We start from the raw sequence: 23889 nt of genomic DNA, 5'->3' as shown, positions 1-23889 counted from the left end.
TAAAAGTAAAATCCTTCTCCAATTATATTAAAAAAAACATGTCAAGTTGTAATCGAACTTTATGTCGTCTCGAGGTATTAAAATATGCGTACAAACTAAATTTTGGGTACATATCTTAATATTTCGAGTTTCTGCCAAAAAATCGGGCAAAAAAACCATAGTGCAATGGCAACATCTCTATATATACAAGTATAAAACAGTTTGTCCTGACTAACTGACTGATTGGTGATCAACGCACAGCCCAAACGGTAAAAGCTAGGAAGCTGAAATTTGGGCTTAAGTATCCCATCGTAGTGTAGCTGCCACTAAGAAAGGCTTTTGGATAATTCGAGCTCCAAAGGGGGGAAACGAGCTCCAAAGTTTGTTTGAAAAATGTTCATTTTTCCACCGATTAAAAATTTGGTTTTTATAATCTACTAGCAGGTCTTGTCCGTCTATGCTGGCTCAGTATTTGTGCTTGCAATTATACGTTTATTTACACGTTTATATGATATTTTGTCTCCCGACACTCTCTAAAGTTTCTAAAGAATTCATTTTCCAAACAGCAAATTACTTTTTACGATTCGAGAGCTAGGACGTAAAGTACAATAAATACTATATATGGTTATATACATACATATGTATGTATGTATGTAAATCAAGGCAAGTAATTTCTAGAATTAAAAGCTGTACAATTTGGCAAAGTTATTTGGTCTAATTATGCAACTGCACAACATTTAAGTGAGCATACACACATATGTACTATATGTATATACATATATCATAATTATTTCTCCTAATCTTTAATGAAAAGTTACAAAAATACCACGCAGTTTATCTTGTATTCTTTCTCAGAGTAAATACATAAACCAAGCTTAAAGTACACCGGATTTCTAATTTTCTAAAACCACTTCTTGGTGCCCACCCACACTTTGACAAATTCTTAACACTTACCATTTGGGCTGTGCGTTGATTTCACATATGTACCTTCATACCCACATACATACTATATGTACATATGTAAATAAAGTCAAGTCTGCTATTTTTATCGATTGTCCAGTGAGAATTTATTGACATTTCATCGATTGGTGCGAAAATAAGCTTCGAACAAAGAGCCAACATTAAATTTTGTTTTAAAATTGGTAAAACTTTTACCGAAAGGTTTCAATTGATGGAATAAGTTTATGGCGATGATTGCCTATCCCGTAGCAGAGTGCACGAATGGTTTCAACGTTTTCAAAGTGGTCGTGAGAACATAAATGACGATCAACATGTGGGCCAATCAAAATTCGTGATTACCGAAAATTCCATCGAAACTGTGCGTGAATTCACCAAAAATAAGCCGAAATCATCATTGAAATTGATGGAAATGGAATTGAACATCTCCAAAAAATCGATTTATCGCATTTTGACCGAACATTTGGGCTTACGAAAGGTGTGTGCACGGTTTGTTCCGCACAAATTGACTGACGACCAAAAATTGCTCAGAATCCAACATTCGAAGGATACCATTAAAGAGGTCAAAAAGGACAAAAACTTCCTTTACAATATTGTGACTGGTGACGAAACGTGGTGTTTCTAATATGATCCCGAATGGAAGGCACCGGACGACTCGAAACCCAAAAAATCGCGCATGGAGAAGTCTAGAGTAAAGACAATGCTGATTTGTTTTTATGATTTCAAAGGTATTGTCCACCAAGAATTTGTTCCACCCGGCCAAAACGAAAATGCGGTATTCTACCTTGGAGTTTTGAAGCGTTTGGTGCGCCGTATTCGACGTGTTCGGCCCGAATATCGCGAAGATGAAAGTTGGCGTTTGTTGCGCGATAATGCGCCGTATCATCGATCGACGCTTGTGACCGAATATTTGACCAAAAATCACATTTTAACCATTAACTACTCGCCGTATTCACCTGATATGGCACCGTGCGACTTCTACCTTTTCGGAAAAATGCATTTGCCCATGAAAGGAAAGCGTTATGCAGACGTGGAGGCCATTCAAAAGGCTTGCACCGGCATACTGGCGGCAATACCGGCCAACGAGCTAAAACGACGTGCTTTTGAATCGTGCAAAAAGCTGTATTGAAGCAGAAGGAGACTATTTATACTCTGTACATAAAATATACAAGAATATATTAGGTTTGCGGGAGCTGAAAATGTAACAGGCAGAAGGAAGCGTGGCAGTATATATATTCTTGATCAGCATGACGAGACGAGTCGATCTAGCCCTGTCTGTCTGTCCGTCTGTCAGTCTGTCCGTATGAACACCTGGATTTCAGAGACTATAAGAGGTAGAGACACAAACTTTGCACAAAGATGCCTTATCTGTGTACGCTGTGCAAGTTTGTTTTATTTTTTTGGTTTTCCTCCCCACTTCCCCCCTATGGGCGTTTACCCGATTTTCCATTCGTATTATCGCCTATATCTCGGAGACTATAAGACCTAGGGACACAAAATTGTAGTCCAATATGCCTTATGTGAATACGCAGAAAATGTGTAGTTTGGAATTTCTCTCTCTCCCCCCTCTCCACCGCAAATACAATTCATGCATTCAAAATTTGGTTTATATTTGTATACATATAATGTTATAGTTTTTTGTTCTTACTACTGCGGCGTTTTCGATTTGGCTGCGGCTCAACTATTTCCTCTTTTGACTTCATACTCATCTTCGTCGATGTACTCGGATCCATAATCTTCAAAAGGTTCAGCTGTTAAATTGAATTCATTTTTTTTTAAGTATTTTAGCTGACCCGCCCACACCTTGTGGCTACTTTCCATATGGTTCATATATGGCTTATAGTATATCTTTCAGGGCCCGGAGGTGAAACTGTAATGGAGTCTCAGGACTTATCGACAAATAATGAAAATCAATGGCCAAGAGCTTGATCAGGTCCCTAAGTGATATACTATATATAACATATATGCACCCAGTCACACACATACACAATTCAATTATTTAAAAATTTCAATATTGTACCTTCATTTTCGATGTCTTGTGCACAATTATCTTTCTCATTATTATTTTATTCGCCTAATGAGAATATGTAAGTTAGAGTAATATATGTGACGTATTGTGCCTAATTTTTCTAAGCATAGAAACTTACCGGGCTTTGGGTTCTTATTATTCCGTTCGGGGCTATTCCCAATGGCTGCCATTAACATTTGGGACACTTCTGTAATTTCCGCAATTGTAGCGGGGACACGGTAAATATTTTTATGTATTTCTTTATGATGGCCCATAAAATTGGCAAGTCGGTCTATCTGAATATCTTCAACATTTAGCATAGAAGTGTATGTTGCTAAATGTTTGCGAAGCATTGTGCCCCTCAAGGCTTCTGGGCAGCTGGCACCACATTCATAAGCAAATTGTTTTAAAATTGGGCAAGCACGAATGTACTCTTTCCCAAGTGATTTCGGGCTTGCAACGCTGAATATGTAACAATTTTTTCATCGACACCAGCTTCGCTGCGGTGTTTGAGGATCATATCGATACAAAAACAATCAAAGGGACTAAGAAGTACTGACACTGTTCTATTTAATTTTCCTCGAAGAGTCAACCTTTTCGTTTTAGCTGTCAGTTTATTTAGAACATCTTTGTCTATATTTTCTTCCATTGCATGAGCGGTGTTATAATTTTCAATGCTCAATCGTTCTATTTCTCCAGCCCGACGACGGTTTAATATTTGGAGACTTACTAATGTGCTTCGTATCAAACTATTCCACGCTTCAAAATCGAATTTCTTATTCAAAACATTCAGTGCATCGGCGGGTTTTTTGTTAACAAAATCAAAGTGTTTTTTAATATCCTCTTTCAAAGGTAAAATTGTTTTTACAGCTCGACGTTTTTTGGCTTGGTCCTCGATTGCTTTTTTGTTTATGTTTACAGGTATTTCGGTTTCCCATAAGACAATAAAATCATTTACTAATTTTTTATTTGTCTCATCTTGATTTATTATACAATGTGTCAATAATATTTTTGCACATTTTTTATTAATGAGCTTAGACTTGTACCGATGGGGTTTTAAAAAACAAAAGTTCGTTATCCCACTGGGAAACAGTTCGAATGCTAGTCATCATAAGATGAATGGCATCCTTTAACTCCTTTATTTGGCCTTGCGACTGTTGTTTTAATTCTATTACCAGTCTACTTAATACGCTTAAATGAGACCGAATTATATCATGTTGTAATGCATTACACTTCATGCATTCTGCATTTCCCAATAATACGATCAAATGGTCATATAATAATTTTCTCGTGATATCATCGTCTTTTAAAACTGGAACAACTTTTCGACGCAATATGACATTTGCAGCTTTATGCATGTAGCCAGTTTTGCTGCGTCCATCCCTTAACATGTTTTTCGAACCATTAGGATGAAAAACGCGGCAGTTGCGAATATGGCAACGAATTGTCGATTTCCGAAAGAAGCCAAGACAACCTTTACAACTTATTAAGTCATGTGGACCATTACGAGAATTAATTCGGTTTTGGCGAGGTGCTATTATAATACCTTCGTTATATATTTGATCCGTGTTGTAGATAAAACCTCCCTTTTTCCGAATAGAATCAATTAGAATTTTTCGATTGGGATCGTTAGCTGAAAGAACCATAAATTTCTTAACATCTGGTTCATTCATATGAACGTTTTGTAAGTGTCGAGCAAATTTTGTTTGCAATTTTTTGCAGAACGTACAAAATTGTCTTTTGCTCTTTGTTTGTGTTTTTGCTGTATTTCAACATCTCTAAAATCAAAAATGACTCGTTTATTGTTAATGATGAGTTGATGCCATCGTATGTTGCAGATTCTGGCCAATTAGAGCCGAGTGATTCCAAAGTGTCGGTATAGCCACTAACTGCTTTTGAACTAACTTCTGAAAGTTCTGTAGAATCTATTAAAAATGATTATTAAGCTTTCTAAATTAACATTTTAAAATTAACGTATCTTATAAAACTATAAAAAAAAACAAGATAGAACGCTACAGTCGAGCATGCCCGACAGTAAAATAGCCTGTACTCTCTACAAAAAGGGAAAATTAAAAAAAAAAAAATTTTTTAAAGTTAAATTATTAAAAAAAAGAATGAATTAATTAATTAAAATTAATTAATTAAATTAAATTAGAATACATGTTTATGTTCAGTTTTAACAGCATACATTTACATCACGTACCTATGCGTGTTTATATGCGTGTATGTATGCATCACAAAGTTGAACCAAAGCAGCAACAACAATAACAGCTGCGGGCAGCGCTGCCGACAGAGGCAGCGCATGAGCAGCGATTTTACTTATGGCTATAACTTTCTTCAGAATTGACCTATCATGATGAAATTTGGCACACGGACACATTAGTACTAACTGGATGTACCTACCAAAATTGATTTCAAAATTCTGATAATTACGGAAGTGATAAGAAAAAACACGAATTGCGGGGGAGTGGGGGGGTGTATCAGAAAAAATAAACAAACTCGATCTGCCTAGGGCTTATAGGAACCTTGATACCAATTTTGGTTATCCTAGCTCTTGTACTTACTGAGATCCTTGCGCTCATACAGACAGACGGACAGACAGACAGATGGACATGGCTATATCGACTTTGTGGGGTCTGCCATGCCTCCTTCTGTGTTTTACATACATGCGCACAAAACTAGTATAGCCTTTCACCCTTTGGGTACAGGCTATAAATACTCTGTTCACTTATTACGCAAGAAATATTTCGTAGACGGACGGGGTATTTTATGGATTAGTGACATTTTTATACTCTATACATGAAATGAAAAATGCGAATACTTATTAGGTTTGTGCAAAGTGAAAATGTAACATGCAGAAGATGACAGACCCTGCAAATATATATTATTGATGATCAGCGTGACGAGATTAGTCCATTGAGTCATGTCTGTCCGTCCAAATGAACAACTGGATCTCAAAGATAATAAGAGCTAGAGAAAATTTAAACACAAATGCCCTATGTATATAAGCAGTACGACTTTGTTTAATTATAGAAATTTAAAAAAGTAAGAGACCTAAAAAAAAAATTTGATCGATTTTACCTCTTTTGGTATTCGAACTCACGTAAAGGGTGTATAATTGCACATATACAAAGCAATTGCGTCTATGTGAGTGTATGTATGTATATGCTCGTATATTCGTGTCTGTGTAAGCATGTTCGCAGTCAACCAAAGCACCAGCATCAACAACAGCCGCGGGCAGAGCTGCAGCAGCAACTATATTTGTGCCTATAACTTCTTGTTAAATTGGTCCATCATGATGAAACTTGGCATACGGACATTTTAATAAATTATTACTAACTGGGGGTATTTCCAAAATTTTAGTTCGAAATTCTAAGAAATACGGGAGTTAGAGAAAATTGCGATTTGCATGGGAGAGGGGGAGGGGGGGAAATTCGAAGAATATATATACTTTGTGGGGTCTGCCACGCCTCCTTCTGCCTGTTACATTTTCAGCTCCCGCAAACCTAATATACTCTTGTACATTTTATGTACAGAGTATAATTAATAATACAGTCATGTTTATAATAATCAAGATACCTTACCAGAATCTTTTTGAATGTTTTCTTTGTTAACGCCACCATCAGAGGTTTTGCTCTTGGCCTCTAAAATGGAAAAATTTAATTAAAAATTAGTTTTTGTTTGCCACTCTTTTATATCGGTGAAAAAAATTTTATACTTACTGTATAACGCCTCATTCATCTTTTTGCATAGGCCTTCGAGAAGTTCTTTTGATTCTATGTACATAAACGTAAATATGTACATACGAATGTACATAAGTATGTGTGCATGTTAGTATGACCAAATTTACGATGCAACTTACCACTGGAATTAATAATTTCTGCTTCAAAAGTAGCTCCATTTATTTTTGTTAAACAAATGTTTTTTGATATTATTTTACATTTCTTTTTCTCAAAAACGTACAACTTTCCGCACTTTATTAAGTAAAACATAATTCCGAAGAATGTAACACAACCGATTTTTATGACGTTCACTTGCTAACTGATCATCAAACAATGCAGAGAAGGCCGAGCTGACAATTCTAACGGTTCTTTTATTCTTTACTATTTATTCAAGGCCATTCCAGTGCAGTGCACACTGGTACGAATGTACAGTATGTCAACAAATTGTTTGCAATATATATATTGTATAATATAAAGGAGATCTTTTTTATACCCTGTACCCAAAGGGTACAAGGGTATATTAGTTTTATGCGAGTGCACATGGAACACACTGAAGGAGGCTTGGTAGACCCCACAAAGTATATATATTCTTGATCAGCATGACAAGCCGAGTCGATATAGCCATGTCCGCCTGTCTGTATGAACGCAAGGATCTCAGAAAGTATGAGCTAGAATAACCAAACTTGGTATACAGATTCTCCTGAGCCCGAGAAAGGACGAGTTTGTTCATTTTTTCTGATCCACCCCCCCCCCCCCCCCACTCACACCTATTAACAATTTTCTATAACTCCCGTAATTCTTGGAATTTTAAAATAAAATTTGGTAGTCACATTAGGTTAGTGATTATATATCCGTATACCAAGTTTCATTATGAAAGAATGATTGGAAAGAAAGTTATAGCCATATAACCGGGCCCAATGCACACATACATACATATGTACAAGTACACAAACACGCATAGATACGATTCTGATGTAAATGTAAATGTATGTATGCATGTATGGAATATTTTATATTTAATTAAATTAATTTAGTTAATTTAATTAATTAATTAATTAAATTAATTTAATTTCTTTTTTGTGGGGTGGTACAGGGTATTTAAGAGTTGAGCCTGCTCGACTTTAGCATTCCTTTCTTGTTTTAATTTGCTAATTACATTTCAAATAATATAATTTAAGATTGATTCAAATAAAAAACTTACTTATTTGTTCAATGCCATTAGCATTTTTGTCAACAATTATTATCATCAATGATAAGAATAATCAGTTGCACGAATAATTATAATTGTAAAAGTTTATTCACGAGTAATATATACGCATATTAATATTAAAACAAGGAAGAACGCTACAGTCGAGCAAGGCCGACAGTAAAAAACCCTGTTCCCAGACGGCACCGAGTTATACATATGGCGCACCCTGTATGTACATATGTGCCCAGTTATGGGCGAAGTACTGTAGTGAATTTGTTTCTCTAACAACTTTTCTTTCCTAGAATAATTATAGAATTTTAACGAAATTGTAATATTATAAAGGAAAAATTTTTGATGGATTATAACTGAACATTTACATAGGAATTGTGTTTTTGTGATTCTATGCGTGTATTTATGTACATATTTGTCAGCATCAAAAAAATTATAAAATACATACATATGTATGTCTGTATGATCGCAAAGATCTGAGAAAGTATAAGTCTTAGAATAACCGAAGAGAAAGTACGAGTTTGAGTTTTTTCCCGACAATATATTGTTATCGAAAATTCTTCAAAATACTTAAAAATTTGTTTACTTTTTAATAAATATCCTCTGAGAAATATCCACTGTGTCGCCAAAGAAAGAGAAGGCAACCAAAGCATGTGTCGTGCGCAGCTGGGTATTCAGATCTACTTTTAACGTTCTTTCTCTAACGTTAGGCTTCTAGCACTGATTTAGCGTGGCCTTGGCATTTTTTATTTGGCGGGAGAAATAAAACAAGTGGAATAGGTAGAATATTTATAGAAATTAAAACAAGAGAGAACGCTACAGTCGAGCAAGCCCGACAGTGTAATACCCTGTACCCAGGTAAACTTCCGTCACTGAGTTATATGCGCCCAAAGCAGCAGCAAAAAGAGGAAGAAAAAGAGCGAACTTGTTGCTGCAGTTTGGGGGGGGTTCTTAGAATTGACCGAATTGAATAAAATTTTGAACAACAGTATATATAAAATATGTGTGCAAAGTTTGGTTTAGGTAGCATTTGAAATGTGGACGCTATTGACGAAATTCTGTAGCGGGGGAAGGGGGAAAAAATTAAAAAAAATAAAATAAACTCGTCCTTTCGCGGACCTAGGAGAATCTGGATGCCAACTTTGGTTATTCTAGCTTTTATAGTTTCTGAGATCCTCGCGTTCATCCAGACGGACGGACAGACGGACGGACGGACATGTCTAGATCGATTTCTCTCGTCATGCTGATCAAGAATATATATACTTTATGGGGTCGGAGATGCTTCCTTCTGTATGTTACATACTTTGCACAAACTTAATATACCCTTTTTACCCTACGGGTACAGGGTATAAAAACAAGAAAGGAATGCTAAAGTCGAGCAGGCTCAACACTTAAATACCCTGTACCACCCCACAAAAAATTTAATTAATTAATTAAATTAAATATAAACAAGAAAGGAATGCTAAAGTCGAGCAGGCTCAACTCTTAAATACCCTGTACCACCCCACAAAAAAGTAATTAAATTAATTAATTAATTTAATTAAATTAATTAACTAAATTAATTTAATTAATTAACTAAATTAAATATAAAATATTCCATGCATGCATACATACATTTACATCAGAATCGTGCCTTATGCGTGTTTGTGTACTTGTACATATGTATGTATGTGTGCATTGGGCCTGGTTATATGGCTATAACTTTCTTTCCGATCATTCTATCATAATGAAACTTGGTATACGGATATATAATTACTAACCTAATGTGACTACCAAATTTTAGTTCAAAATTCCAAGAATTACGGGAGTTATAGAAAATCGTTAATAGGGGGGGAGTGGGGGGGTGGATCAGAAAAAATGAACAAACTCGTCCTTTCTCGGTCTCAGGAGAATCTGTATACCAAGTTTGGTTATTCTAGCTCTTATACTTTCGGAGATCCTTGCGTTCATACAGACAGACAGACGGACAGACGGTCAGACGGACAGACAAGGGTACAAGGGTATATTAGTTTTGTGCGAGTGCACATGGAACACACAGAAGGAGGCGTGGCAGACCCCACAAAGTATATATATTCTTGATCAGCATGACGAGACGAATCGATCTAGCCCTGTCTGTCTGTCTGTCCGTCCGTATGAACACCTGGATCTCAGAGACTATAAGAGATAGAGACACCAAATTTTGCACAAAGATGCGTTATGTGTGTATTCTATACGAGTTTGTTTTATTTTTTTGATTTCCCCCCCCTCTTTCCCCCTATGTGGGTTTTCCCGATTTACCATTCGTATAATCGCCTATATCTCGGAGACTATAAGACCTAGGGACACCAAATTTTAGTCCAAGGTGCCTTATGTGAATACGCAGAAAATGTGTATTTTGGTATTTCCCTCCCTCCCCCCTCTCACCGCAAATCGTAACTCCGGTAATTCTTGGAATTTCGAACTCAAATTTGGCAAATAGTTAGTTAGTTATCATCAGTGTATACGCCAATTTTAGTAATGATTGGCCGATTAACAAGGAAGTTATAGCCATAAATGTAATTGCAGCTCAAGCGCTGCCTGCAGCTGTTGTCGCTGTTGCTGCTTTGGTTTAAATTTGTACTGAACACATTTACACACACTAACAACCACGCGCACACGTATAATTTGCTTAAATCAATATCTTTAATAATAATATGTTTTTTTGTTTGCCATAAACAACGGAGATATTCCGAAGTTTTGGCTAGTTACCTTCTCATGAGCAAAAACGTTTCAAATGCCTCCATCAATATATATTTTAGTGTCATTTAGATTAATCAACCAAATTTCCGAGTGTGTGATAGCGTCCGTGGCAAAGCCGTATAAGTCCTCGGTTGCTCGTGCACGGTGCGCGTGAGTTCGATTCTCCAAGAGGAGTTTATATTTATAGGTTTATATTTTGTTTTTGTTGCATAACATAACATAACACTGAAATAAGAAGAGCGAGTGATCTGCTGAACTGACCAATGATTGTTAGTTCTTATGTTAATATAATGTTATAGCTTCAGTTGATTCAAATGCCTCGGTGGCGTAGTTGTTTAAGTTGCGGTGTTCAAAGACGCTGAGTCGCCGCGTTCATAAGTTCAAACCCCGGTGCGGTGTGTTTTTCCAGCAGTTTTTTTTATACCCTGTACCCGTAGGGTAAAAAGGGTATATTAGGTTTGTACAAAGTATGTAACATGCAGAAGGAAGCATCTCCGACCCCATAAAGTATATATATTCTGAATCAGCATGACGAGAGAAATCGATCTAGACATGTCCGTCCGTCTGTCTGGATGAACGCAAGGATCTCAGAAACTATAAAAGCTAGAATAACCAAAGTTGGCATCCAGATTCTCCTAGGTCCGAGATAGGACGAGTTTATTTTTTTTTTTTTTTTTTTAATTTTCCCCCCTTCCCAAGCTACAGAATTTCGTCAATAGCGTCCACTTTTCAAATGCTACCTAAACCAAACTTTGCACACATAATTTATATATAATTGTCTACTGTTATTAGCAAAACTAATTCTCGCCAGTACAACCCCCACAAACTGCAGCAACAAGTTCGCTCTTTTTCTTCCTCTTTTTGCTGCTGCTTTGGGCGCATATAACTCAGTGACGGAAGTTTACCTGGGTACAGGGTATTACACTGTCGGGCTTGCTCGACTGTAGCGTTCTCTCTTGTTTTAAATAATTTAATTTTTTTTGAAATTTTTTTTTTTTTTAATTTTTATAGCCTGTACCCAAAGGGTGAAAGGCTATACTAGTTTTGTGCGCATGTATGTAACACACAGAAGGAGGCGTGGCAGACCCCACAAAGTATATATATTCTTGATCAGGATGAGAAGCCGAGTCGATATAGCCTTGTCCGTCCGTCCGTCTGTCCGTCTGTCTGTCCGTATCAACGCAAGGATCTCAGAAAGTATAAGAGCTAGAATAACCAAACTTGGTTTCCATATTCTCCTAAGACCGAGAAAGTACGAGTTTGAGTTTTTTTTCGATGCACCCCCCCACTCCCCCGCAATTCGTGTTTTTTCTTATAACTTCCGTAATTCTCGGAATTTGGTAGGTACATCCAGTTAGTACTAATGTGTCCGTGTGCCAAATTGCATCATGATAGGTCAATTCTGAAGAAAGTTATAGCCATAAGTAAAATCGCTGCTCATGCGCTGCCTCTGTCGGCAGCGCTGCCCGCAGCTGTTGTTGTTGTTGCTGCTTTGGTTCAACTTTGTGATGCATACATACACGCATATAAACACGCATAGGTACGTGATGTAAATGTATGCTGTTAAAACTGAACATAAACATGTATTCTAATTTAATTTAATTAATTAATTTTAATTAATTAATTCATTCATTTTTTTTAATAATTTAATTTTTTTTTTAATTTTTCTTTTTTTGTGGAGAGTACAGGCTATTTTACTGTCGGGCTTGCTCGACTGTAGCGTTCTCTCTTGTTCTTTTTTGTGGAGAGTACAGGCTATTTTACTGTCGGGCTTGCTCGACTGTAGCGTTCTATCTTGTTTAAAATTAATTAAATTTGAAATACTACAGCACCAATAACATTAAGGTTGCCAGAATTTTTGGTTTTTATTAAATCTATATATATAAAACAGTTTGTCCTGACTGACTGACGGATTGGTGATCAACGCACAGCCCAAACAGTAAAAGCTAGGAAGCTGAAATTTGGGCTCAAGTATCCTATCATAGTGTAGGTGCACATTAAAAAGGGATTTTGGAAAATTCGAGCTCCAAAGGGGGGAGAACGAGCTCCAAATTTTGTTTGATAAATCCTCATTTTTCAACCAATAGACTTAAAACTTGGGTTTTAAAATCAGTAAAAGAATACGAAGAAAGTTGCATACTTGGTTTTTTGAATATTTTCTTGGAGACTGAAATATTGTGGCTTTTTTGGGGCACAAGAGGAAACCGCCTCAACAGCCCACAGCCCAAACGGTAAGAGCTACACAGTTGAAATTTGGGGTCAAGTATCCTATCATAGTGTAGGTGCGCACTGAGAAGGGATTTTGGAAAATTCAAGCTCCAAAGGGGGGAAAACGAGCTCCAAAGTTTGTTTGAAAATTCTGCATTTGTGCACCGATCAACTTTAAATTTGATTTTTATAATCTATAAAAGAATACAAGCAAAACTGCATACTGGGAAATTTGTGGTGGAGCTTGAATTATTGGGGTTTTAATATTAATTCACCTTTTCAAATGAAAAGTCTTGTTATAAATTTTTTCCGACCGATTTTAAATTTGGGGACTGTAATCTACGTAACTAAATCTACAACTCTGCGTTCAAGGATTTTCAAAATATGCATTTTACAAATGCAGGCAGAACAAACAATACAAAATATCAAATATTTGGGGACAACTAAGTATACATACACACACACACACATGCAAGCAGCTGTTCGTGTAGTTGCGTGCAAACGATTGAAATAGCCAAAGCAAAATGTGAGACACTAATGTGTGAATGTCCATACATATGTGCACATCTATGTACATATGTACATACATATGTATCTACATATGTATGTATGTACATTCGTCTTGCACTGACAGAGCAAGAAATGTTAATTAATTGAAAATTATATAACATTTTTAAAAGTAATTTTTTCTTTGTTTAGTACATTTGGCATTGCGGTTTTCATTAACTTTATGCATCAACAACAAATTAAAAAGAGCGCAAATATCAAATAGTTGGGGACATCATCACTCACACACAGAACAAGCAACAGTTCGTGTCTATGTATGAAAAAGTAAAGAGAAACATGCATGCATATGTACATACATATGTATGTATGTATGCCTGTATACGTACATATATAGCATGCATGTACATTCGTATGTATGTACACATTGTACACATGTATGTATACATTGGAGAATCGATCACTGTTGTTTGATTGTAATAAATAATGTTCTATGGTTTTAAATCAAATTTTTAAAACGAAAAACAACAACTGCAAGTCATTGGCTCGCGCTTCTTCTTTCGTTTTGATCATTTACGCCTGTTAATTTCAAAGGCAAAATGCCAAAAGTTTACAGTTACCGTCGCTAGGCAACGACTGCGTGAGCGATAGTAAAGCAGAAACCGAAAGCGGACCTACGCATATTCTGCTTCGCGTTGCGGGCAGATGTACATATGTATGTTTGTATATGATTTGTTCTAATTGATCTCAATAATTTAAAAGATGTTATTATTTAAATTTTCTGTTAATTGCATTCAAACTTCGATGGAATTATTGATTGTATCGACGGATTCAACTATCGATAGTTTTGATGCTCTAGCACATAGAGCATCCGACATATGCCCATCTCTAGCATCTCAGCTGATCGCATATTTACAGCGACTTACCGTTTTAGTGTTAGCTAACATCGCTGCAAATGAAACACACCTTTCACATTCAAAACAATCGTATTTGGAATTGAAGACACAAATTAGTGTTGAATTAAAAAATTTAATGCATACTTATATATGTATGTACTAGCAGGTATTGCCCGTCTTAACCCGGCTCAATATAATGTTTCCAATAGTATTTATTTTGTGTGTGCATAACCTACCCATATGTTTTCACCTTATAAGTTACCAGTAGGAAGGCATTTAAGGTATTTAAATGAACATTTTCTGTTCTTGACAAAATATTGTTCAGTAGCCCGTTACATTTTTGTTCTTGCCAAACTATTTCGTTAAACGAACATAACTAATATTTTTTAAAGCTCGTTTTCCCCCCTTTGGAGCTAGAATTTTCCAAAAGCCTTTCTTAGTGTGCTCCTACACTATGATGGATACTATGAAAGGATACTTGAGTCCAAATTTCATCTTTTACCGTTTGGGCTGTGCGTTGATCACCAATTAGTCAGGACAAACTGTTTTATATATAGAGATAACGCAACGTTTTAAGATAGACTTTGTGCAAAAAAGGGGAATAATTATAAGGGTTTATCCTAATTTTAAATTCACATTTGAGTCTTTTCGTGCCATATTGAGTCAATACGGTCACGCACAAACTCAGAATATGAAACACGGCACTCGTGTCAATGCCGTGCAGCGATGAGCCACGATCATAAAGAACTGACAATTCTCATCTCAATTGCTAGAGTAAAACTTTCGATAGTTGAAGCCACCGATACCATCAAAATATCGAAGTTTGAATGCAATAAGCAGAATATTTAAATAATAAAATCTAATTATTTATTGATATCAATAAGAACAAATCATATACATACATACATACATCTGCCCGCAATGCGAAGCAGATTATACGTAGCTCCGTTATTCGGTTTCTGCTTTACTATCGCTTACGCAGTCGTTGCCTAGCGACGGTAACTGTAAACTTTTGGCGTTCTGCCTTTGCAATTAACATTAAATGGTCAAAACGAAAGAAGATGTGCGAGCCAACAACTTGAAGTTGTTGTTGTTGTTTTGTATGTACATGCTACATACATATACAGGCATACATACATACATATGCTTGTATAGTACATATGTATGTATGCATGGGCACACATAGACACGAACTGTTGCTTGTTGTATGTATGTGTGAGTATGTGTATGTGATGTCCCCAACTATTTGATATTTGATATATGGCAAGTAAAAAACATCTCTATATAAATAAAACAGTTTGTCCTGACTGACTGACTGACTGACTGACTGATTGGCAATCAACGCACAGCCCAAACGGTAAGAGCTAGGAAGCTGAAATTTGGACACAAGATCCCTCTTATAGTGAAAGTGAGCACTAAGAAGGGGTTTCGGAAAATTCGAGCTCCAAAGGGGGAAAACGAGCTCCAACGTTTGTATGAAAAATCTACAATTTTTATCCGATTAACTTCAAACTTAGTTTGTATATTCTCAAAAAGAATACAAAAAAAACTGTATACTTGGATTTTCAATATTTTTCCTGCGGCCTGAATAATAATGATTTTCCGGTGGAAAATTCGGTAAACGAAAAGCTATGTGCAATCAACGCACAGCCCAAACGGTAAGAGCTAAGAGGCTGAAAATTGGACACATGTTGTCTTCAGTGGTGTAGGTGAGCACTAAGAAGCGGTTTTGGAAAATTCGAACGCCAAAGGGGGGAAAACGGGCTCCAACGTTTGTATGAAAAATCTACAATTTTCATCCAATTAACTTCAAACTTAGTTTGTATACTCTCAAAAAGAATACAAGAAAAACTGTATACTTGGTTTTTCACCATTTTTCCTGGGGCATGAAAAAAGGGGGGTTTTCCGTGGAAAAATTGAAACACAATCAACACCCCACAGCCCAAACGGTAAAAGCTAGGAAACTGAAATTTGGGCTCAAGTATCCTATCATGGTGTAGATGCGCACTAAGAAGGGATTTTGGAAAATTCGAGCTCCAAAGGGGGGAAAAGTAGCTCCAAAGTTTGTTTGAAAATTCTGCATTTTTGAATCGATCAACTTTAAATTTAGGTTTTATAATCTATAAAAGAATACAAACAAAACTGCATACTCGGTTTTTCAAAATTTGTGTTGGAGCAGGAATTATTGGGGTTTTAATATTTATTCATTTTTTCAAATGAAAAGTTTGTGTTATAAATTTTGTCAGATCGATTTCAAATTTGGGTAATATAATCTACGTAACTAAAATTACAACTTTGCATTTAACGATTTTTAAAATATGCATTTTACAAATGCAGGTAGAACAAACAATACAAAATATCAAACAGTTGGGGACAACTAAGTATACATACACACACACACACATACATACATACAAGCAGCTGTTCGTGTAGTTGCGTGTAAACGGTTGAAGTAGCCAAAGCAAAATGTGAGACACTAATGTGTGAATGTTCATTTGTACACATGTATGTACATACATACATACATATGTATGTACAAAAGTACATTCGTCTTGCACTGACAGGGCAAGAAATGTTAATTAATTAAAAATTATTAACATTATAACATAAACATTTTTATGCTATTTTTTCTTTGTTTAGTACATTTGGCATAAGGGGTTTTTAGGACAACGGACTACAAGGGCGTACACAGGTTGGGCAGGGGGGACATTTCTCCCCTTAGAAAGAATTTCGCATTATGAATTACGCCAGCACCATATGTATTACATACGTACATACGTCTGTATGTATAGCATGTACATATGTATGTATGTACATCAATAAGTATGTATGTACGTTCATACATTCCTATATATGTATATAGGAATGTATGAACGTACATATGTACATACTTATTGATGTACATACATATGTACATACTATAAATACAGACGTATGTACATATGTATGTACGTATGTAATACATATGGTGCTGGTGTAATTCATAATGCGAAATTTTTTCTAGGGGGAGCAATGTCCCCCCTGCCCAACCTGCGTACGCCCTTGTAGTCCGTTGTCCTAAAAACCCCTTATGCCAAATGTACTAAACAACGAAAATATAACATCAAAATGTTTATGTTATAATGTTAATAATTTTTAATTAATTAACATTTCTTGCCCTGTCAGTGCAAGACGAATGTACTTTTGTACATATGTATGTATGTATGTACATACATACAAATGAACATTCACACATTAGTGTCTCACATTTTGCTTTGGCTACTTCAACCGTTTGCACGCAACTACACAAACAGCTGCTTGTATGTATGTATGTATGTGTGTGTGTGTGTATGTATACTTAGTTGTCCCCAACTGTTTGATATTTTGTATTGTTTGTTCTGCCTGCATTTGTAAAATGCATATTTTAAAAATCGTTAAATGCAAAGTTGTAATTTTAGTTACGTAGATTACCCAAATTTGAAATCGATCGGACAAAATTTATAACAAGACTTTTCATTTGAAAAAATTAATAAATATTAAAGCCCCAATAATTCAAGCTCCAAATTTCGAAAAACCGAGTATGCAAAGTTGATCGATTCAGAAATGCAGAATTTTCAAACAAACTTTGGAGCTACTTTTCCCCCCTTTGGAGCTCGAATTTTTCAAAATCCCTTCTTAGTGCACATCTACACCATGATAGGATACTTGAGCCCAAATTTCAGTTTCCTAGTTTTTACCGTTTGGGCTGTGGGGTGTTGATTGTGTTTCAATTTTTCCACGGAAAACCCCCCTTTTTCATGCCCCAGGAAAAATGGTGAAAAACCAAGTATACAGGTTTTTTTGTATTCTTTGTGAGAGTATACAAACTAAGTTTGAAGTTAATCGGATAAAAATTGTAGATTTTTCATACAAACGTTGGAGCTCGTTTTCCCCCTTTGGAGCTCGAATTTTCCGAAACCCCTTCTTAGTGCTCACTTTCACTATAAGAGGGATCTTGTGTCCTAGCTCATACCGTTTGGCCTGTGCGTTGATTGCCAATCAGTCAGTCAGTCAGTCAGGACAAACTGTTTTATATATATAGAGATGTATGTATGTATCCATATAGGCGGATAACGCCTGCATGGAAAATTTAAATGTATGTACATATCAGCGTTGCCGAACGCTCCAATTTTGGCGGGACGTCCCGATTTATAAATCAAAATTAAATGTCCCGCGTCGGACTTTTCGGGGATAACTCGACAGTGCGTACAACGTGCTGAGGAAGCACAGAGTTAAGTCAGGACTGATATGTACATATGTGTGTATGTACGTATAACCATAAATAGTACTTATTGTACTATATTGGCTTTTTGGAAAATTAACTCTTTAAAAACCTTTAGAGAGTGTCGAAAGAAGAATATCATATAGTAAATAAACTTTTAATTATAAGCACATTTTACTTAGCCCAGTAAAGACGGGCAAGACCTGCTAGTATTTAATAAAGAAGACAACAAGGAATATCAACCATGGCCTATCTCAACTCGTGTTTTCTTTACTCGATCAAGGCCAAGGCTAATGCTACTGCAAATAATTTCAAGGCCACAATAATAAAGAGCGTAAAGAGAAAGAGTTGTGACATCACTACGGACACTGTCATATGACAGAATTTTGAGCTCTATTTGTCAATAATAAGAGCATGAAAAATATTAGAAGAGCGACCTGTTAAATTTGGCGGGATAAAAAATTATATACGAATGCTTAAAAATCCCAGTAAATCACAAAATGCCCCTCCTTTTATATTTTCTTTAAGTGTTAATACCATTAATAGTTTTGATAAAATAAACCACTATAATACTTCTATATGACTGAATGGTCAAATGCTTTATGCATTGCAAAACGTATGTACACACACAAGACGCATGCATTATTGCGTGAGAAAAAATGTTATGCAAAGTGCAGGTGCACTCGACTGTCACAGCAATGAGAGGAAGAAGAGAGAGCCGGTCAAAATATAATTTGAGAGTAAGCTCCCCTCCTTCCCTGCTGCGACGTTTCTCCCCGCATCCAGCAAATCAAACAAAAACTTGTGACTTATTGTTGATATGCATATTGCATATTGCGCACATTGAATTTATTTCTTTCTCAAAATTTTAATAATTATTATTAAGATTTTTTGGTGATCTAATTTAATTTTATGACTTTTAACTCGATTAAAGGCAATTTAATGACGGCTAAGAGAGTTTACGAGACATGAGCGATATTCCCAAACGCACATGAACAAGTCAAGCGGCACTTGTAAAGGGCGTATGAATTAGAAAGAGAACAATTAAACAGACTAATGGGTGGTAAAATAAGAGTAATTGAGTGGATTTTCGGTGACAGGTCAATTGCTTAATCGAGCATAAGATTTCAGTTGTCAGCTAACTTTAGGCGCGAAAGTTGTTGTGGAGCGCAAGTGAAAGTGTTTTTTGTGCGAAATTAAATACTAATAGTTGATTGCCCGCCGTTATAAGCAATTCCTTGTGCCTAAGCTGCTGTGACATCGCTGGAACACCAACTATTTCATTATATTTTATTATATTTTGAATGAAATTAGCCTTCTTTAAGGCTATTTCTTACTTTTTTCATATTTTAAATTATTTTGTTTTAAATTACTACTATACTATATATACTACTATAGTATTTTGTTATTATTTTGGTATTATTATTATACCCTGTACCCGTAGGGTAAAAAGGGTATATTAGGTTTGTGCAAAGTATGTAACATGCAGAAGGAAGCATCTCCGACCCCATAAAGTATATATATTCTGAATCAGCATGACGAGAGAAATCGATCTAGATGTCCGTCCGTCTGTCCGTCCGTCTGGATGAACGCGAGGATCTCAGAAACTATAAAAGCTAGAATAACCAAAGTTGGCATCCAGATTCTCCTAGGTCCGAGAAAGGACGAGTTTTTTTTATTTTTTGGAATTTTCCCCCCCTTCCCCCGCTACAGAATTTCGTCAATAGCGTCCACATTTCAAATGCTACCTAAACCAAACTTTGCACACATAATTTATATATAATTGTCTATTGTTTAAAATTTTGTTCAATTCGGTCAATTCTAAGAAAAGTTATTAGCAAAACAAATTCTCGCCAGTACAACCCACCAAACTGCAGCAACAAGTTCGCTCTTCTTCTTCCTCTTTTTGCTGCTGCTTTGGGCGCATATAACTCAGTGACGGAAGTTTACCTGGGTACAGGGTATTACACTGTCGGGCTTGCTCGACTGTAGCGTTCTCTCTTGTTTTGTTATTATTATTTTGTTTATTATACTATCCGTCCGATATGCCTCGACGTGGCCGTCAATCTGCTTCTCAACGAGTTGAAAATCTCCGTTTGAGAAATAGGGCAAATAGGGAAAACACTGTTTATACACAGGCAGAAAGAGCAAGAAATGCACTCTCACAGCGGAACCGTAGAGCAAATGAAGAGGATAGGGCCAATGAGCAGGAAAATAATAGTCTGCGGCGTACCGCTACGATTAGACAGCAGGAGCAAAGTCAGAACACGGACTTTAGAAGACGGAGACGTGGGGACGCAGGGTTTCGGCAGGATCAGCAGGAAGCCGATACTCTGCGTCGAGCAAATCGTAGATTAGATAGGGAATTTCAGTCAAGCGAACAGACTCAGAATACTGAGTTTAGAAGACGGAGACAGATAGACGCCAACTATAGGGCTAATGAACAAAGGCAGGACGCAGATAGAAGGGCCTTATTACGATCCGATGTAGAATGCCGCATATTAGAAAGAGAGCAGGACAGGGTTAATAGGTCACAAGTTAGGGACCATCCTATTAGAAGGATTGAAGAACGAGCGCGCGATATGTCAGCACGTCGTAGCGCACGGTTGTTAGCACGACAAGCACCATTAGATGCCTCAAGGAGAATTAGCCAACGAGTTATCGAATATAGAAGTAATAGGGCTAAGCAGAAAATCGGAATAATGCTTCCCAAAATTAAGGTGAACAATCAAATATCTCTCAGAATGTCATGGTATAGAATAGGATGGTTAAGTTGGGACCAGACCAAATTTGCGTTTGTTGCAAACGCTTATGGTTTCCGCACCAAACAGAAAAAATAAAACGCGATTATATTCAGAATTGCAACGATTTTAGTGCGGACATTTTAATTCTTTCCAGTCAATTTCCTTCTGTTGAAGGCATTTTCAAGTTTTGCAAAATATGTGCCCGCAGTATTAAATCTAATAAGAAACCAAATTTTTCCATTTCTAATGGCTTAGATTTTCCTAATTTGCCCGATTGTCTTACTCCTTTAGAGGAACGCCTTATTTCTCCTCGTCTTCCATTTATGATTATTAAGTCTTTAGGTTTTGAGCGCCAAAGTGCTATTAAAGGAGCTGTAGTAAATGTCCCCATACCGGTAAGCAATATCGTGACTTTCCTCCCACGAGCTTTCCATGAAGCCGAGGTCGTCCAGCTCCACCTCAAGCGTAGAATGGAATATTCCCATGATTTCATGGCTGAAACCATTAGGCCCTCAAAAATTGCAGATGCAATTAGATATTTAGTTAACACAGAGCTTTATAGAAAGCATAATGTAGTAGTTAATGAACAGTGGATGTCTAATTTTGCATCCGAAACTGTTCCCTTCATAGCTTCTCAAGCAGATGCAGAATTAGTGGAGGGAATTATGCGAAGAGTTCGCGAGCCATCCCATATTGATGAAGATGTGGAAATGGAGGAGCTCAATCCTGGGGGTCAAGAAACTCTCCTTGAGAATAATCAAATAGATAATGTTGCCATGCAAAGAATCACAATTGCTCCTGGCGAAGGCCAAAGACCCCTGGATATGATTCTTGATGCTGACTCAGAAGAGTTAGCTTTCCCAACAATATTTGCTGGCATAAAAAGAAAAAGTTTCCAAAGTTTTAAAACCATTGTCAGTTCTGAACTTTTGAATGCAGATAGGAGAGGTAGTAGAACTGATAAATTATTCTTTAATTATAAAAAGGTAGAGCTGATTCATATTCGAAATAATACTTCAATATGCTTAAGAAAGCATAGCGCCCCTCACGGCATAACAGCTACTAACGCCCTTAATGATGATCATATGGATCGTCTTATTCGCTACGATGAAGGCTATAGGGTCCTTAGAGGTATTCGGACGTCACCTGCTCATTGGGAAGCAGAAAAGAAGAAGGTTATGGCCATGATTCGTCAGTTCGGCCTACCTTCTTTCTTTATCGCTATGTCGGCTGCTGAGACGAGGTGGACTGAGCTGCTTGTCATTTTAAAAAGAACAGTAGATAGGCAAGAAATAACAGAGGAAACTGCTCTAATTTTAAGTTTCGGCGAAAAAGCGCGCTTAATTAGAGCAGACCCTGTGACTTGCGCTAGGTATTTCGACTTTCGGTATCGGCAAATACTGAAAGTCATGAAGAAGAGGGGGGGCGTTTTCGGTGAGCATAACGTTATTAGGTACTATTGGCGAGTTGAGTTCCAACAAAGAGGTTCTCCCCATATACATGGCATGTTTTGGCTTAAAGATGCCCCAGCAGTGGACTTCGACAATGAAGCGTCTATTTCTCCAGTGATAGCCTTCATTGATCATTTCGTTACCACAGATGTAACAAATACTGACTTAGCGCAGTTTATAGAATACCAAAAGCATAATCATGGGCATTCATGTATGAGAGAAGTTAGAGTTGTCGCTTTGGTATTCCATATCCACCAATGCCCCAAACAAAGATTTTGAAGCCACTGCCGGAAGAAACTAATAACATTTCTCTTCATCGCGAAAATTTAACGAAAATTCAAAATGTTTTAAACTCTCCTTTTGTCGCTAATAGTATAAGTCACTTGAGAGTATTCGAAAATTTTCTTTTTCACGATCAAGTGAAACTCAGTTACGAGGATTATAAATATGCTCTTAGGTCTGGTTTGAAACAAGAAAGGAATGCTAAAGTCGAGTAGGCTCAACTCTTAAATACCCTGTACCACCCCACAAAAAAGTAATTGAATTAATTAATTAATTTAATTAAATTAATTAACTAAATTAATTTAATTAATTAACTAAATATTAACTAATTAAATATAAAATATTCCATGCATGCATACATACATTTACATTTACATCAGAATCGTGCCTTATGCGTGTTTGTGTACTTGTACATATGTATGTATGTGTGCATTGAGCCTGGTTATATGGTTATAACTTTCTTTCCGATCATTCTATCATAATGAAACTTGGTATACGGATATATAATTACTAACCTAATGTGACTACCAAATTTTAGTTCAAAATTCCAAGAATTACGGGAGTTATAGAAAATCAGTAATAGGGGGGGAGTGGGGGGGTGAATCAGAAAAAATTAACAAACTCGTCCTTTCTCGGTCTCAGGAGAATCTGTGTACCAAGTTTGGTTATTCTAGCTCTTATACTTTCGGAGATCCTTGCGTTCATACAGACAGACAGACGGACAGACAGACGGACATGGCTACATCGGCTGATCAAGAATATATATACTTTGTGGGGTCTACCAAGCCTCCTTCTGTGTGTTCCATGTGCACTCGCACAAAACTAATATACCCTTGTACCCTTTGGGTACAGGGTATAAAAACACCAAATTTTTCTGAAGAGAACCTTTGCAGCCATTAAAGTTAACGCTTATAATAAACACATTCTGTCAATTATAAGGGCCAACATGGATATTCAGTTTATTCTGGACCCTTATGCGTGC

The 23889-nt window shown here is 36.5% G+C and overlaps 1 long non-coding RNA gene across 1 annotated transcript; it reads right to left on the bottom strand.

The window, feature by feature from the left end:
• Nucleotides 1–6530: 6530 nt before the first annotated feature.
• LOC115624983 lies at nt 6531–6911 on the bottom strand. The gene is made up of 3 exons (XR_003995504.1): nt 6807–6911; nt 6667–6720; nt 6531–6588 (listed from the first exon to the last, which is right to left on the bottom strand). It is a non-coding gene; the product is annotated as an uncharacterized LOC115624983 (long non-coding RNA).
• Between the last annotated feature and the right edge of the window lie 16978 nt (nt 6912–23889).

This window comes from Scaptodrosophila lebanonensis, unplaced genomic scaffold (genome assembly GCF_003285725.1).
Source record: "Scaptodrosophila lebanonensis strain 11010-0011.00,11010-0021.00 unplaced genomic scaffold, SlebRS2 tig00000061-arrow-pilon, whole genome shotgun sequence".
Taxonomy (NCBI): Eukaryota; Metazoa; Arthropoda; class Insecta; order Diptera; family Drosophilidae; genus Scaptodrosophila; species Scaptodrosophila lebanonensis.
Note: the sequence above shows the minus strand (reverse complement) of the source record. Positions and strands in the feature narration are given on the sequence as shown.